Source organism: Sorex araneus, chromosome 7 (assembly GCF_027595985.1).
Source record: "Sorex araneus isolate mSorAra2 chromosome 7, mSorAra2.pri, whole genome shotgun sequence".
NCBI classification, from domain to species: domain Eukaryota; kingdom Metazoa; phylum Chordata; class Mammalia; order Eulipotyphla; family Soricidae; genus Sorex; species Sorex araneus.
The window spans coordinates 8,520,672-8,537,438 of record NC_073308.1 but is presented as its reverse complement, the minus strand read 5'-3'; the positions used below and the strand labels follow the sequence as shown (position 1 = coordinate 8,537,438).

Below are 16,767 nucleotides of genomic sequence, written 5' to 3'. Positions count from 1 at the left end.
TTTGTTTATCACTGGCTGATGGACTTTTCTCTTCCACTTTTGCTATTATATTTGTGTCTGTATGTTTTTATTTCTCCTCAGTGCATATAAAGTGGAATATGGGGGGAATCCAGTTTATTTCTTTTGTATTTATTTATTTACTTAACACTCTGTTTTTATTTCTATTTTCATTTTTATATTGAAACAGAAAATGTGGGTTGTTTTACACTTAATACTTTCAAATGACTTCTCACTACCTATATAATGTTCAAACTCCTTAACAAGCTCCTAAATAATCTGCTCCAATATCCCCCTGTAGTCACAGTCTACTCATTCCCTTGTTGAGATCCATTTTATGCCTTGCAAACACATGTGCTTTAAAACTTCTCGTATCTGCTTTTTAATTTTTTTTAATGAATCATTGTGAGGTACATTTACAGACCCACAGACTTTCATGATTGCATTTCAGTCAAACAATGTTCAAGCACCCATCCCTCCACTGGTGCCCATTCCCCACCCCCAATGTTCCCAGTATCCCTCCTCCCACCCCTCAACCCCACCCCTTCCCTCTGTGGCAGGCACAATCCCTCTTACTCTCTGTCCTTTTGAGTGTTGTTATGGTTTGCAATACAGGTAACAAGCAGCCATGCTGTTTGGTCCATGATCTACTTTCAACATGCATCTACTATCCCCAGCGATCCCTCCAACCATCATTTATTTAGTGCTCCTCTCTCCATCCCAGCTACCTTTTCCCCTAATGCATGAGATTGGCTATCAAGGCTTGGGGTAGTGCTCCTGACACTTATTTTAACTGTTCCTTGATGTTAGTCTCCTATTATGTTAATTTATAGCCCACAAATGAGTGCAGTCCTTTTATGTCTGTCCCTTTCTATCTGACTTAGCATGATACTCTCCATGTTGATCTACTTCTATGCAAATTTCATGACTTCATTTTTTTCCTACAGCTGCATAGTATTCTTTTGTGTAGATATACTAGAGCTTCTTTAACCAGTGGTCTGTTCTTGGGTACTCAGGTTGTTTCCAGATTCTAGCTCTTGTAAATAGTGCTACAATAGACATACAAGTGCATATGTCACTTCTACTGTACATTTTTGCATCTCTGGGATATATTCCCAGACATGGTATTGCTGTGTCAAATGGGAACTGATTTCTAGTTTTTTGAGAAGTGTCCTTATTGTTTTCCAGAAAGGCTGGACCAGTAGGCATTCCCACGAGGAGTGAAAGGGAGTCCCTTTTTCCCCACATCCATGCCAACAGCGCTTGCTTTTGTTTTTTTGGATGTTTTTCGGTCTCTGTGGTGTGAGATGATATATCATAGCTGTTTTGATCTGCATCTCCCTGATGATTAGTGATGAAGAGCATTTTTTCATGTCTCTTTTGGCCATTCAGATTTCTTCTTTGAGGAAGAAGAAAAAGAATTTCTTCCTCTGTTCATTTTATTGCCACATTTTCTGATGTGGTTGGATGTTTTTTTCTTGTGGAGTTCAACCAGTGCCTTGTATATCCTTGATATGAACCCCTTCTAGAGGGGCATTGGATGAATAACCTTTCCCATTGTGTAGACTGTCTTTGTCTAAGCAAAATGGGAATCGAAGGAACTTTTCTCAATATACTCAAAGCCCTCTACCATAAACCCACAACAAGCTTTATCCTCAATGGGGAAAAAGTAAGAGCCTTCCCTGTAAGATCAGGGACAGGACAAAGATGCCCACTCTTACCACTACTATTTAAGATATGCTGGAAGTACTTGCCATAGCAGTTAGTCAAGAAAAAGACATTAAGCGTACCCAAATTGGAAAGAGAGAAAGAAAACTCTCATTATTTGCAGATGACATGATACTATATTTGGAGAACCCTAAAACCTCTACCAAGAACTTCCTAGAAGCAGTAAACATGTAAAGTCACAGGTTATAAAATCAATACCCAAATGTCCATGGCTTTCCTATACACAAATAATGAGAGAGAAGAAAGTGATATGAAAAAGGCAATCCCATTCACAATCATGCCTCAGAAAATCAAGTACCTCGGAATCAGCTTAATGAAGGAGGTAAAGGACCTATACAAAGAAAACTACAAAATGCTACTTCAAGAAATAAAAGCGGACACGAGGAAATGGAAACACATCCCCTGCTCATGGATTGGGAGAATTAACAATGTCAAAATGGCAGTACTCCCCCAAAGCCTTATACAGATTCATTGAGATCTCTACACATGACATTCTCAAAGAAATGGATCAAACACTCCTGAAATTCATATTCAAGCGCTCACAAATAGCTAAAACAATTCTCAGGAAAAAGGAGATGTTGGGGTATCACCTTACCCAACTTCAAACTGTACTTCAAAGCAGTAATAATTAAACAGCATGGTATTGGGACAAAAATAGCCCACAGACCAGTGGAATAGGGTTGAACATCCTTACACAACCTTCAAATATATGAGCATGTAATCTTTGATCGGTGAGCAAGAGATGTGAAGTGGAGCAAGGAAAGTCTCTTTCACAAATGGTGCTGGCAAAACATGTAACTTTCAGTTACATGAAAAACAATGGGCTCAGATCTGTACTTAACACCATGCACAAAAGTCACATCAAAATGGATTAAAGACTTCAACATCAGACCCGAATCTATAAGGTACATTGAGGAAAAGGTCGGCAAAACCCTCTACGACATTGAAGCCAAAAGTATCTTCAAGGATGAAATGCCATTGACCAAAGAAGTAGAAACAGAGATGAACAAATGGGACTATCTTAAGCTAATAATTTTCTGTACCTCAAAAGAAACAGTGACCAGAATACCAAGACTGTCTACAGAATGGGAATCCAGTTTAATTCCAGGTTTAACCTTTTTTATTTGTTTGTTTGGGTTGGGGGGTACACACAGAGGTGCTCAGGGCCTACTCCCAGCGCAGTGCTCAGGGGTGGCTCCTGGTACTGGTAGGAGTTTGGGGCTGGGGGAGACCCTCTGCTGCCAGCGATGGAATGTGCATCTCCCAAGCATGCACCGTGTGCCCCAGACTGTTAAAGTCTCCCTCTGGTCCCTCTGGTTAGTCTCTTGAGTACTACCACATTGTGAAAAACTAAAAGGTACAGGGGCTGGAGCAATAGCACAGTGGGTAGGGTGTTTGCTTGCACACAGCCAACCCTGGTTCGATTCCCAGCATCCCATATGATCCCCAGAGCACTGCCAGGAGTAATTCATGAGTGCAAAGCCAGGAGTAACCCCTGTGCATCGCCGGATGTGACACAAAAAGAAAAAAAAAACCCAAAAAACTAAAAGGTATAGTATGTTTTTCCATATCTTCACCCCCAATTTTGATTGTCATTGCTGCCAGCTTCCTGGTGAATAGGGACAGCTCACCCTGGTTTGGTGTATTTTTTGTTTCTTTTAAAATTTAATTTAGGGGCTGGAGCAATAGCACAGCAGGTAGGGCGTTTGCCTTGCACGCGGCCGACCCGGGTTCGATTCCCAGCATCCCATATGGTCTCCTGAGCACTGCCAGGGGTAATTCCTGAGTGCAGAGCCAGGAGTAACCCCTGTGCATTGCCGGGTGTGATCCAAAAAGCAAAATAAATAAATAAATAAATAAATAAATAAATAAATAAATAAATAAATAAATAAATTTAACTTAGTTTTTAAAATTTTATTTTCCCTTGCCTTATATAGACACTGTAGTTCGCAAAACTGTTCATGAAGATTTGTTACAGACATTCAATTCTACCATCATTGTACCTTCCCACCACCATTATCTCCATTTTTTCCAATCATCCTTTAAACCTTACGCAAAGCAGGTACTCAGTAATTTATTTATTTATTTTATATTACTTGTTATAATTTGCTAAAAGAATACTGAAAAAATATCTCCTCAGAAGAAAATTAGTGAAGATTGTGTATCTCACCCTGGAGCTATTATCTTATCTTATCTTATTTATTTTTGGAGCTATTATTTTAGTTTAGAATTTTCTTCTTCTTTCTTTCTTTCTTTCTTTCTTTCTTTCTTTCTTTCTTTCTTTCTTTCTTTCTTTCTTTCTTTTTTTTTTTTTTTTTTTGCCTTTCGGGTCAAACCCGGCGATGAACAGGGGTTACTCCTCGCTCTACAATCAGGAATTACTCCTGGCAATGCTCAGGTGACGATATGGGATGCTGGGAATCGAATCCCGGGTGGGTCGCTTGCAAGAAAATTTCCTATCTGCTGTGCTATCGCTCCAGCCCCTCACCCTGGATCTATTAAGCAGTTGTACAAGACATTGCTAAGATATTGGTATAGGTTAAGCCTTTTATGTTGGTACTTTCTTAACCTAGATCGGATGCCTTCTACTTTATATCCCATGCAGTCTGTTTGCTACTCCTGTTTTATCAGTGTTGTACAGTTTGAGGTGTCGTGTGGCTGCAAATGCCCTTGTGCATTCCAGTAAGCCCAAAGTTTTCAAGGAGGTGATACAGGTGGAGTTAACTTTTTAACTGGCCATCTAGCCAAGGCATGTGAATTGGGGATAGGGCCTAAGAATGAGTTCCTTTTGTGCCAGAGACCACCAGTGTTACCTGGTGATCCTCAAGGGTCTCCAGGGCTATAGTCAGTGGTGCTTCAAAGAGGGTGACATGGTGCCAGGTCAAATACAGGTCTGGTTTGCACCAAAGTCCTTGAGCTTTGTCTTGATCATTTGTCACATCAGTGTTTTTAGTTTATTTCCATTTTGGGACCATACCCGGTGGCATTTAGGGCTTACTCCTGGCTCTGTGCTCAGGGGTCACTTCTGGCGGGACACCGGAGACCATCTATGGTGCTGGGGATCAAACCCAGGTTGGTCATACGCAAGGCAAATGGCTTAGCCCCTGTCCCATAGCTCCATGAAAAGTTTTTAGTTTTCATGTAGTCCAGCATCTATTTCCTTTTGTCACTTCGGGTTTGGGTGTTTGTAATTAGGATCCTAATTGCCAGGTGTAAGGTCACGAAGATTTATTTCTGTGCTTTTTCTCAGGAACTGGATTATTTGCTTTGGACTATTGTATAGGAAAAGGACTCTTGGCTCTCTGTTTGGGGGTCACCCTGGTGATGCTGAGGGGAACCTGCCATGCTGGGGATCAAACTGGGCCTCCCGTGACCAACACATGCATTCAGTCTGTTGTGCAGCCCTCTGGCCTACTGCTTCTTAGTTACGGAGTTAGCTCTTACTTTTAGGTCCAGAGCCACTTAAGCTCCCGTCTGTGTCTGGTGTAAAAGGCCCAGCATCCCCTTACCTCTGCCCAGTCACTGAAATCTGTTTTTCCTGTCTCTTCCTCGGCCCTTTTAACATTTTGCTGTATTTACAGTTCCCTTATTTTTGTGTCCACCTCAGTAATATTTACTGAGGCATATACTCTTTGGCAGGTACTCCGTGGCTACTTTTTGCATCAAATTCTGGAACATTTGTAGCCCACGACAACAGTGGTTTCCCAACCCCCTGGTCTGTGGGCAGGTGCCAGCCTGTCCTGCCAGAAGGTTCTTGCCACTTTGTGAACCAGTGCTTGCCACTTTCTATGTGGCAAACCATGGACACGGTTTGGACACTGTGAGGGCTGACCACTCTCTTCCTGGTTGACCTGATGTCATGTGGAATGAGGCGGGGAAAGCCGGCCTGCTATGGAGTTTTCCAGAACTCCTCTCTCTCCTCACTTGGGCATTCTCCATGTTGTCTGCCCTTTGCTTTCATTCTGTGTCACTGTCTTCTCTTCCCCTTCACAAGCCAAATGGACCAGAGCCCTGGGAGTAAAGGACTAAACCCAGGACTAAAGGGTTTCCAAGGGCTGCCTCTTTGTTCTCATACAAGTCCAGGCCCCTAGCTATTGACTCATTTATAAAACCAAGGGGACCCCGATGAAATTTCTATATTTGGGGGACTATTAAAGTGTTCCTTGTACGAAGAAAGCGTTCATGTTTTCCTGTCTGAATTTGAGTGCCAAGTGCAATCGGAGCACTCAGGGTACTAAAAGGAAGATAAAACCTATTGTCCGCGACATGTTCATCATGAAGTGGAGACCTGTGTGAACAGTTTCACAGGGTGTTGGGAGAGGCAATGAACTCTGTAATTACTGGTTTGAAACAATATCAGGCTTTAGGTAACTTAACCAAAGCAAATTGTTTTTAGTGGAGAGAGAAAACTCGGTGTAGCTTAATGATCTGGTATGGAGGCATAAAAAATAGTGGTGGGTGGAAGAAGTATGTCAGAATGCCAGTGATTTCAGCTGCTCTGGAAGAACGGACTAGAATTCAGATCATCTTTAAAAAGTCCTGGATAGGGGGTTGGAGCAATAACACAGCAGGTAGGGTGTTTGCCTTGCATGAGGCGACCTGGGTTCGATTCCCAGCTTCCCATATGTCCGCCTGAGCACTGCCAGGAGTAATTCCTGAGTGCATGAGCCAGGAGTAATCCCTGTGCATCTCAGGTTGTGATCCAAAAAATAAAAAAAAAAGTCCTAGATAGAATCTATCTTTGTTTTGTTTGGGAGAGGGGTATTTGGGACCACACCCAAGTGTCTGGGGCTATTCCTGAATGTCTTGCTCAGGAGTGACCCCTTGGAGTGCTGGGGATACACTCTTAGTCATCAACCAAAAGAGCATTAATGATTAGGGATGATCCTTTCTAAAAAGACGAGGATGGAGGGCTCCCAACATGTTTCTTTATATTTTACATACTGTTCCAAGGATCAGAGTTGGTTTGGCCACGTGCAAGGCAAACATCTTACCCTCTGTCCTATCTATCTTACCCAGGATCTAATTTTTTTGTTGTTTTTGCACCACACCCAGCTATGTTTAGGGGTTACTCGTGACTGTGCACTCAGGAATCACTCCTGGCAGTGCTCAGGAGACCATATGGGATGATGGGGAACAAACCAGGTCAGTCACATGTAAGGCAAGCACCCTACCACTGTTGATTTCATCAGTCTTGATAAAACTGGGATGTGCCTTGAATCACTCATGTTCCTACTTCTGAGTTTTAACTACAGCAGACATAAAATGAGAAATGATTATGTGATAGTTTCCAGACTTCTAGATTTCCAGAACAGATAAAACAAGAATAAAATTCAGACCATGATCAAAGATTTTCCATTTTTAAAACAACTTTAGGACTGAAGGGGATAAATAAAAATCACTGTATCACTGTCATCCCGTTGCTCATCGATTTGTTTGAGTGGGCACCAGTAACATCTCTCATTGAGTGACTGCACAGCGGTTGGGCATTTGCCTTTCACGCAGCCGACCCGAGTTCGATTCCTCCGCCCCTCTCGGAGAGCCTGGCAAGCTACCGAGAGTATCGAGCCCGCACGGCAGAGCCTGGCAAGCTACCCATGCTCATTGGATATTGGATATACCAAATAAAAATATTTTTAAAAATTCCTCTTCATAAAACAATTATTAGCATTGTAGAGAGGTCTGTAACAACAAGTCTCACAATGGAGACATTACTGGTGCCTGCTCGAGCAAATCGATGAACAATGGGATGACGATAACAGTGCTGCAGTGCTTCCACTCAGCAGCAGGGCATTTGCCTTGCATGCAGCCGACACGGGTTTGATATTTCACCCCTCTTGGAGAGCCCGGCAAGCTACCAAGAGTATCTCACCCGCACGGTAGAGCCTGGCAAGCTACCCGTGGTGTATTCGATATACCAAACACAGTAACAACAAGTCTCAATGGAGATAATAATGGTGCCCGCTCGAGCAAATTGATGAGCAATGGGATGACAGTGACAGTGACAGTAGAGAGGTCACACAACTAATGAAACCAGTTTTTGTCTTAGAAAGAAGAACATTTGTTATATTACCCTTTATGTTTTTTGGGGGGCCAAACCTGGCAATGCTTCTCCTTGCTCTGCACTCAGGAATTACTCCTGGTGGTCCTCAGGTGAACATATGAGATGCTAGGGATTGAACCTGGTCAGCTAGATGCAAGGCAAATACTCTACCTGCTGTACTGTCACACTGAGCCCTATTTATATTATCCTTTTTAAAGGATTAGGGAAAATTTCACAGACGGGATGTGGTGCTGTCCTGATTCTGCTGACCTGGGTTCAATTCCCACTTCCATAAATGGTCCCCCAAGCCCTTCCAGGGATTCAGTGATGTTTGAGCACAAACCTAGGAGTCAGCCTGGAGCATCACTGGGTGTGGCCCCCAAATAAATGAACACAATTCCATCTTCCACTAACATTTTTTTTTAACTTTTTGGGTCACAAGGGCTACTCCTGGCTCTGCACTCAGGAATTACTCCTGTCGGTGCTCAGGGGACCATATAGGGTGCTGAGAATCGAAGCCGGGTCAGCCACGTGCAAGGCAAATGCGCAACCCGCTGTGCTATTGCTCCAGCCCCTGATACTAACATTTTAAAATTACGGATGGGAAGGACCTACTTGCCTTCTTAGTCCATTGCTCCACCAAATAGCTACAGGGAAGCTAAGAAGTCTCGTGGGCACCACAAGCTCCCATGTTGGAGTCACTACTTGAATCAACTCAATTCCCCAGTCTCTGCCCTGCTCTCAGCTCCCACATCATCCGGGTTCCACAAACGCACCTTCACAATGGTGCAGTATCCTGTGGGGTTGGGATTGGGGTGAGGAGGAAGGAAATTGTTTTCTAAGGGTTCAGGCAGAACTAGAGGTCCTTCCCCTATGTCCTTAAATTAGCTCTCTGGTCTCTAATCCCAGGGCTCAATGGCTCCAAGATGAGATACAACAGTTTTCACACACCTTACTCTGAGGAAACCTTTTTGGATAATTTTCAGTCAAGTATTTATAGCAAGTAATACAAAATAAATGACTTAACATTTTTTGGGGCAGTTTTGGGATAGTGGTGGGAAAAGTCAAAGGTGGTGGAAAGGTGTAATGGTGATGAAATTGGTGTTAAATATTGAGTGTAATCAAATTCTGTGAAAAACTCTGAAATAAAAGAAAGAAAATTAGCCCTCTGGGCTCATCAAGAAAGACTTGTGCTGATGGGACACCAAGGAGTTTAAAGGTGGGGACTTGGTGCCTAGCCCTTAGCACTGTGGGCTGGGCCTGGCCACTGTAGATCCACCCCCAGCACGCCCCACCCTCGCACAAGCCCCCTTTGAAAAAGCGGGGGCAGGTTCTGCGCAGGCGCAGTGCCGCCGTGAGTTTGAGTTGCGCAGGCGCAGTGAAGCCGAGGAGGGCTCAGGTGGTACCTTTCACGGTTCCCAACGAGAGTGACAAAACCCTGTTGGTGTGGGAGATGAGCTCTGGCCCCAAATATCCCTTGCATGTGAGCCGGGTCCCCCCGGGAAAGGAGTCTCTCGAGCCCCGACTTCCCGCCGTGGCCCCGCGCCCTGCCCTGTGCCAAGGGAACCGTGGCTGTCAGCTCGCGCAACACTTTCTTGTGCTGCACCTCGGGCCCGTGGCCGTGGCTGTGCGACGCAGCTGCAGCCCCGTCTTGCAGAGTGCAGCGTGCTGGGGATGTGGCCCCTCACCTGGGGGCAGGGGACAGGCGGGGAGGGTGGCCTCCTATGCCAGACTGTGCAGTGGGTGACCAAGGCGGCCCTGCAGCATCGTTCTCTGTCCGCAGCCTTCTCCCGCTTCGCCTTCTGTGTGCGGTGAGCGTCTTCCCCAACGCTGTGGCCTCCCCGCCGGGTTTCTACTCCGGGGTCAAGTTTTATTCTGCGCGCGCCGCTCACTCAGCCCAAGGGGCCTATGACCGGCAGCCGCTCTTCCAGTTGTCTCAGCTGAAGGTGGCTCCGCACTCGGCGGGGGCCGGCCCCGTGGGAAGCAGTGCTGGGCGGGGGCACCTTACACTGGCAGCTAGCCGCCCCCACCCACCAGCCTCCCGCTGCCTTGCAGAGTGTCCCCCAGAATCCGGGTAGCAGGCAGCCAGTCCCCCAAGGCTGCTGCTGCAGAAACGCCCAGGCTGGTTGCAGTAAGAGACTCGCTGACAGGGTCAGAGCCAGTTCCCAGCCTCCTCTGGGCTTTGATGGGGTCCACGTGTGCGCTTGGCAGTCCTGTTGGCTGGAGGGACTCGCGGCCAGCGTCATCGCTCTGTCTTAAGCCAGCCATTCGCGATGCCCAGCCCCAGTTCCCAGTTCCCACCGAAAACTTTCTTCCCTTGGCGTGCACCCCAGCTCCGCGGTCTCCAGCTCCCAAATTCCGTCTCGCTTGGGCCTCATTTTGGTCCCATTCTTTTGTCTGGCCCATTTCCGTTCTCTTGTGGTTCGTTTCGGTTTTGGTGGAGCGGTGTTGGGTGTGGAGGGGATGGAGGTAAGAACCAAGGGGTCTCCTGCTCCGCTGTTTTCCTGTGCACACCCCCCACCATTTCCCATGCCTCTGAATATATGAGTGAGGATTTTTTCTCTTCAAACCTTTCACTTGATAATTCTCAGCCTTCTCTGATTGGCTCCCTGAACTGGCTTCTCACACCTCATCTTGCTGGTCATTCTCACTCCCCATCCTTTCCTCCTTGCCTGCACCTTCATCGGACATGAAAACACCCCTCCGTGGTGACCATAGACTCTGCTGCTCCTCTGCAGGCTCAACACCTGCTTCAGTCTCTACTCCACCCCCTAGGAGTGAGATCAAGGTCTCTTAGACATTATTTGCTTTGCAGACTATACGCTGCAGCTAACCTATGGCCATCTCACAGTTACATCACAGCTGGTATTAAAAACATTTTTGGCCAGAGTGATAATATGGCCGGGGAGGGCTCTTGGCTTGCACTTGCTCACACTGGCTGGATTCCTGGCACCCCAGATGGTCTCCCAAGACCCACCAGAAATTTTTCTTGAGTGCAGAGCCAGGAATAAGCCTGGGGAATGCCAGGTGTGGCCCCAACCCCCCCTCAAATAAATATAATTTATCCGTTGTAATTAATGAGTGGTACTCCCCTCACCCCTTTCTCTCATTGGCTACTAAGACCATCTTGTAGGAACAGGGATGTGACCCTTGGCAGAGCGTAGACCTTGCATATGTAAAGGCACTGTAGGAGGGAGGAAGATGAGTTTCATAAATGTGGTTTTGAGATTTATTTTTTTTTTGCTTTTTGGGTCACACCCAGCGATGCTCAGGGGTTACTCCTGGCTTTGCACTCAGGAACTACTCCTGGTGGTGCTTGGGGGACCATATGGGATGCCGGGGATCGAACCCGGGTCGGCCGTGTGCAAGGCAAATGCCCTACCCGCTGTGCTATCACTCCGGCCCCGGTTTTGAGATTTTTATAGCATAAAATTCATTACCAATATAGTGACAAAAGGAACATTCTATAAATCAGTATATAGTTGTGAAGGTGGTACTCTAGTAGATCATCTAATGTAGAGGCTGGGATTACTACCTTCCCTCGGAAAGTTATCCATTTCAATGAGAGGTTCTTTTATATCTTGGATAGCACCCAGAGTTCTTGTCTACTTTTGGCCTCCTGTAAGTACAGAAAAGCAAATTGGATCTTAATGTAAGGTGAAGGAAAGACCCAAGTCATCAGAGAGGTTTCTTCATGGTTACCAGCAAAAAAAAAAAAAACTGTTCCAAAGTTAAGGTAACTACTCTCCAGGGTCTCAGAACCCTTCTGAAGCTTCCTAGTCGACAAAGCTGCCGTCACCACAATGATGGGCTAGTGTGTGGTGCAAACATTCAAGATCAATCGTCATTGCTTCCTCTCTCACCCAGTTGGGGAAACTAATTTTGTTCTCTTTTCTCATTCCTTGATTTATTCTCTCAACCAACAAACTATTGATCCTTTTATGGTAACAAATCTTTCTAGCTTCAGAGAATGAGGAAAGGATACAATATGGATTCTTGAGCACTCAAGGTGCTTATAAACTGGTATAATGATAGGCACATAAAACAAATCAATAATTAATATTGCTTTGCTTTCATTTGTATTTGAATTATTTTTCTTTTTTGTTTGGCAGTGCTCAAGACTGTTTTCTGACTCTGCACTCAGGGATCACTCCTGGCAGGCTTGGCGGCACCATATGGGATGCTGGGGATTGAACCCGGATTGTCCATATGGAAGGCAAAAATGCCTTACCCATTGGACTATCTCTCCAATCTTGCATTTGAATTTTTATAATATGTTCATGTACTACATCCTCGCTGAAAGTTGAACTTGACATTTAAGAACTAATGATGTAAGAAGTCCACAATAATGTATATTTAGAGAACTATTAACAGACATATTTTTTATTTTATAAGGAAGCTCTTATGCAGATGATAGTTACTCATAAAATGTTGTCACAAAAAATAAACTGTACTATTTTCTCTTCTAGCAAGGTTAATAGTTTGGAGAGGGGAGTGCTGCAGATGGAGGTCCTTCTTTGGTAGCATGTCTGTCTTATCTATGCTTCAGGTTATAGTTTCAGACAAAAGTTGCTAGATAGAATCACTGAAGCAATTTACTTCTTTTACTTATATACAATCTTGAAGATCTTCCTGTATCATACATTCATTGACCAGCAGAAGTCAGGGAAATGCTCAGATTAACCAGAGACTATGGAAATAATGCAGAAGAATACCATGGCTTGAAAACAATGAGTATTAGTCCTTACTATGAACTTAATGCCTAAAATGTTTAAGGACCAAAAAATAGGCCAGGAGTTAATGTGCTGACCTTGCTTGCTGCCAACCCAGTTCTATGCCCAGCAGACATATGATTGCCCCAACCACCACCTGGAGTGATCCCAGAGCACAGAGCTAGGAGTAACATTGCTGCTGAGTCACTGTCACTGTCATCCCGTTGCTCATCTACTTGTTCGAGTGGGCACCAGTAAGGTCTCTCATTGAGAAACTTATTGTTACTGTTTTTGGCATATCCAATACGCACGGGTGGCTTGCCAGGCTCTGCCGTGCAGGCTCGATACTCGATAGTCTTGCCGGGCTCTCCGAGAGAGACTGAGGAATCGAACACAGGTCAGCCACATGAAAGGCGAATGCCCAAGCACTGTGCTATTTGTAATAGGACTGCTGCTGAGTAGGGGTCTGAAACAATAGCAACCACCAAAGTTTGTTCGATTTGCTCTTCACAGCCACCTTATGAAACTTGTATTGAGAAGTCTTGGGTTGGCTGAATTAGATCTCTGTGGCAATTTGTTCCTATCGTCGAGTATGTCTCTTACGTCTTTAGGTTTGTCTCAAGCAGACATAAAGCAGTTCAACATCGTGCCCTTGCCCTAAACAGCTCCCAATGCCAGGAACTGGCAAAATACTATTTGGTTTTAATGGATGGTCTAAAAGGATTGTCAGGATAGGAAGTGAAGAGATAGTTCAAGTGCAGATCCTGTGTGCACCGTGTTCAAGCCCCGGGGTTTTGTCCTGAGAACTGCACGACTCCCCAGCACTGTGGGGTGTGACTGCAGCAGGCCCTGTGGACCGACAGACCTGACAGATTAGAGTTGTCTAAGTGAAAGTGTCTGAGCACCGGTCACACCCCAGCATCAATCAAGATCTCAGTGAATTGACAGTGGTGTCCATATTCTACAACACTAGTGTGCTCTGTATGTGCGTGGCTGGTGTAGTTCATGGAAAGTTTGGCTTAATATTGAAGTCACAGGTTACTTCAACTGTTAGCACAGGTTGCTGGAATTTAGTTTTTATTTAAATTAAACACTTCAAACCTACATTGAGATGTTCAGAAGGACCTTCAATCTAAAATCCTAACAGCTTCAGAATTTTTCTGACCTTGAAGAAAGGGAAAAGGAAGATATTGTGGCACCACTTCAGAAGCATGAAGATCTTCTGTGCTTTAGAGGTGGTATTAGAGGTGGTATTGTCATCCTTTGATTGCAAGAGCCCTGGAGTTGGCATAGCTGAGGAGACTTTGGATAAATTGGAAGGTCTCTGTGGGGATTAGAATGGGAGTGTGGGTAAGAATTCATTCTCTCTCTCTCTCTCTCTCTCTCTCTCTCTCTCTCTCTCTCTCCTTGATCATATTTTCAGATACATCAGAAACAACCCTCTCCTTGCTAAACTGCTACAACTTTATTCAGATGTTTTTAACAATTCTTGTTTAAATCTTAGGTAGTAACGAACAGAATTGTTTATTTGGGGGGATGGGGGAAGAGGAGGTGTTGGGGACACCTGATGATGCTCCTGGCTCAGCACTCAGAAATCACTCCTGGCGGTGCTCAGAGGACTCTGTGGAATGCTGGAGATCAAACCTGGGTTGGCTACGTGCGAGGCAAGTGTCCTACCTGCTGTGATATCACCCTGGCAGAACCTTGAACTTCACAATTTTAGAGCTGTCTTTCTACCAAGGAGCTTAGGGGTATGGGGATGGAAATAGTGTTTCTCCTTTTGGGGGATAACAGTCTTCTTTGTTCCAAAGTAAACTTTCAAGTATGTGTAATCTTCCATTATTCCAGCAAATTCTTCACCTAGATAATGAAAGAAACTAATATAAATGCTTTTTCCTCCAGAATCTATAGCACTTAGACTTAGGGAATTCAGTCAAAGGCAGGGCTGTTAGTGAAAGAACTGGAACAGACTCTGGTAGGTGAATCTTAGGGAGAAAGAAGTTCATCTATGCTACTAACAAACCTTTCTCAAGCTTCTGTTTTTATTTTTAATTTAATTTTATAGAGTAATTCACAATATTTTATCGTATTTAATATTTGAACACCAATCCCACCACCATTCCACCTTCCTTACCACTATATTTTGGATGTTTCCATCCGATCCCGAACCCCAGCCCCAAAGCAGAATGAAAGAATTTATTTTGTATTGTTTATTCTGAATCAACTGCTGAAAATGCTCCAAAACTTTCCTTAGAGGAAAATACGTGAAGATTGTTGTATTTCCCCCAGGGACCATTAAGCCCTTCAATAAGAGCTTACTGACAGGTTGTTAAAGGCTGCGCCTGCTTATACTTTTATATATACATATATATGTGTATGTATATATCACTTGTATCACTTGTCATCCCGTTGATCTTCGATTTGCTCAAGCAGGCACCAGTAATATCTGCATTCTTCCCTGTCGAGTGCTAGTGTAGCCCAATGATATCTTCTTGCTCCAGGAACACGAAGAGCTCAAACTGTTCATTCAGGGTTTTGACAAAGAAGTGTGACCATCTCGTTGGTGGACGGCCACTCGGTCTTTTGTTCTGTGGAATCCAGTCGGTAACAGCTCTAGTCCAGCGGTTGTCTCTGAATTGCATTACATGTCTGGCCCATCTGATTTTTGACGCCTTGGCAAATGAGACAGCGTCCCTGATTCTTAACCTTCGATGGAGGTCTCAACTCCAGATTCCTTCTTTCACTTGAGTGAAACGTGATACTCCAAGCATAACTCTTTCAGTTCCTCTTTGGGATACCTGAATAGCCTTCTCATCCTGTTTTCGTAGGGCGCAGGTCTCTGAGGCCTATGTTAGTGCAGGAAGAATGGTGGAGTCGAAAGATGTACCGTGGAGGTTCTTTGTCCTCTTAACCACTTCCTCGAAGCTCTTGAAAGCATTCCATGCTGCTCTCTTCCTCCTGCGCAGTTCTGGCACCAAGTAGTTCCTCATGTTGAGTTCTTGACCCAGGTACACATAACTGCTGCATTCGGAGATGTACGTTCCATTGAGAGCAAATGGAACGCCAGGGACTAGTTCGTTTTTCATGAACATTGTTTTGCTGAGATTCAGCTGCAGTCTGACCTTTCACACTCACAGTTGAAGTCGCCAGCATTTGTGCTGCTTGGCTAATGTTTGGTGTTATGAGAACGATGCCACCAGCAAAGTGGAGGTGGTGTCATTGCCAACCGTCTATCTTCACTCCCATTCCTTCCCATTCCAATAGTCGCATGATATTCTCGAGGGATATATATATATATATATATATATATATATATATATATTCCTCTAAGTTTGGTTGCTTTCTATTTTAAACCCCATCAAATGTGGAGTGCTACTTTTGGAATATTAGCGGTGTGAGGTATGTCAAGTTCCTGGTTTGTAGTAGAGTAGTCTATAGGTGTCTATCTTCCACTTGCCCGTTTGAAATATATAATCATTGTGAACTCTGTGCCATGACCTTGACTAATTTCTCCCTTCTAGTTGACCTATTCAGGAATGTCCAGAATAGATCAGACAGCAAAAATGTATGGTAATAGCCCTGACAGAATATACCTACCACAGAGCCGTCAAGACATAGACCTGTGTGGTGCCTTCCCTTACTAAGAGCATGATGTAGTTCTCTTTTTATCTTATTTTCATTTATTTTTATTTTTTGCTATGTTGGGTCACACCCAGCAATACTTAGAGGTTACTCACGGCTCTGCACTCAGAAATTACTCTTGGCGGTGCTGGGGGGACCAAATCGAATGCCACGGGTCTAACCTGGATCAGGCGTGTACAAGGCAAACGCCCTATACTGGCTCCAGCCCCAGTTCTCTCTTTAGACTTCATAAAAATCAGTTATACAGATTGGCACTGTAGATCTATTTGTTTTAGTCAGATTTTGCACCACTGTCATCCTTTTGAAAAAGAAGATAACTCAGAAGTTTACTATTCAAAAAGTTGTGTCAGATGCATGTCAGAAATTTCTCATTGTGGTCTTAGGTAAGACTTTTTATGGTTGAAGTTCTGCAGTTTTCTTATTTGAAGAGCAAATAAATTCTTTTTGAGAAGTCAATTATATTGAAAATAATGGAAATATAAGTACTTCCTATTCTTTTATTCACTAGATGCTCTGCAGGAGTAGTTTCAAGTTTGTTCTTTGTGGAATCTGTGAAAAAATAATTATAGCAAATATTACCCCAAATGTATAAATGTCGAATGGTTTAGATTGTGGAGAATATTTGATCCAATTCTTCTTTCTCAA

General features: G+C 44.2%; 1 protein-coding gene and 1 pseudogene across 3 annotated transcripts in view; both read left to right on the top strand.

Moving 5' to 3' along the window:
- Nucleotides 1-16,767, top strand: part of LOC129406609 (pleckstrin homology domain-containing family M member 1-like) — a 43,758-nt gene that overhangs the window by 24,241 nt on the left and 2,750 nt on the right. Inside the window, exon 6 of one of the 3 annotated variants that reach the window (XR_008631103.1) lies at nucleotides 1,186-1,682. The exons of the other annotated variants lie outside the window; for them this stretch is intronic. The gene's annotated coding sequence lies outside the window, so the exon portion shown is untranslated. Of the gene's footprint in view, nucleotides 1-1,185; nucleotides 1,683-16,767 lie in introns of those variants that run through there. 3 annotated transcript variants of the gene reach the window in all.
- The window catches only part of LOC129406570 (RAD52 motif-containing protein 1-like), a 32,111-nt pseudogene continuing 19,846 nt past the window's right edge, over nucleotides 4,503-16,767 (top strand).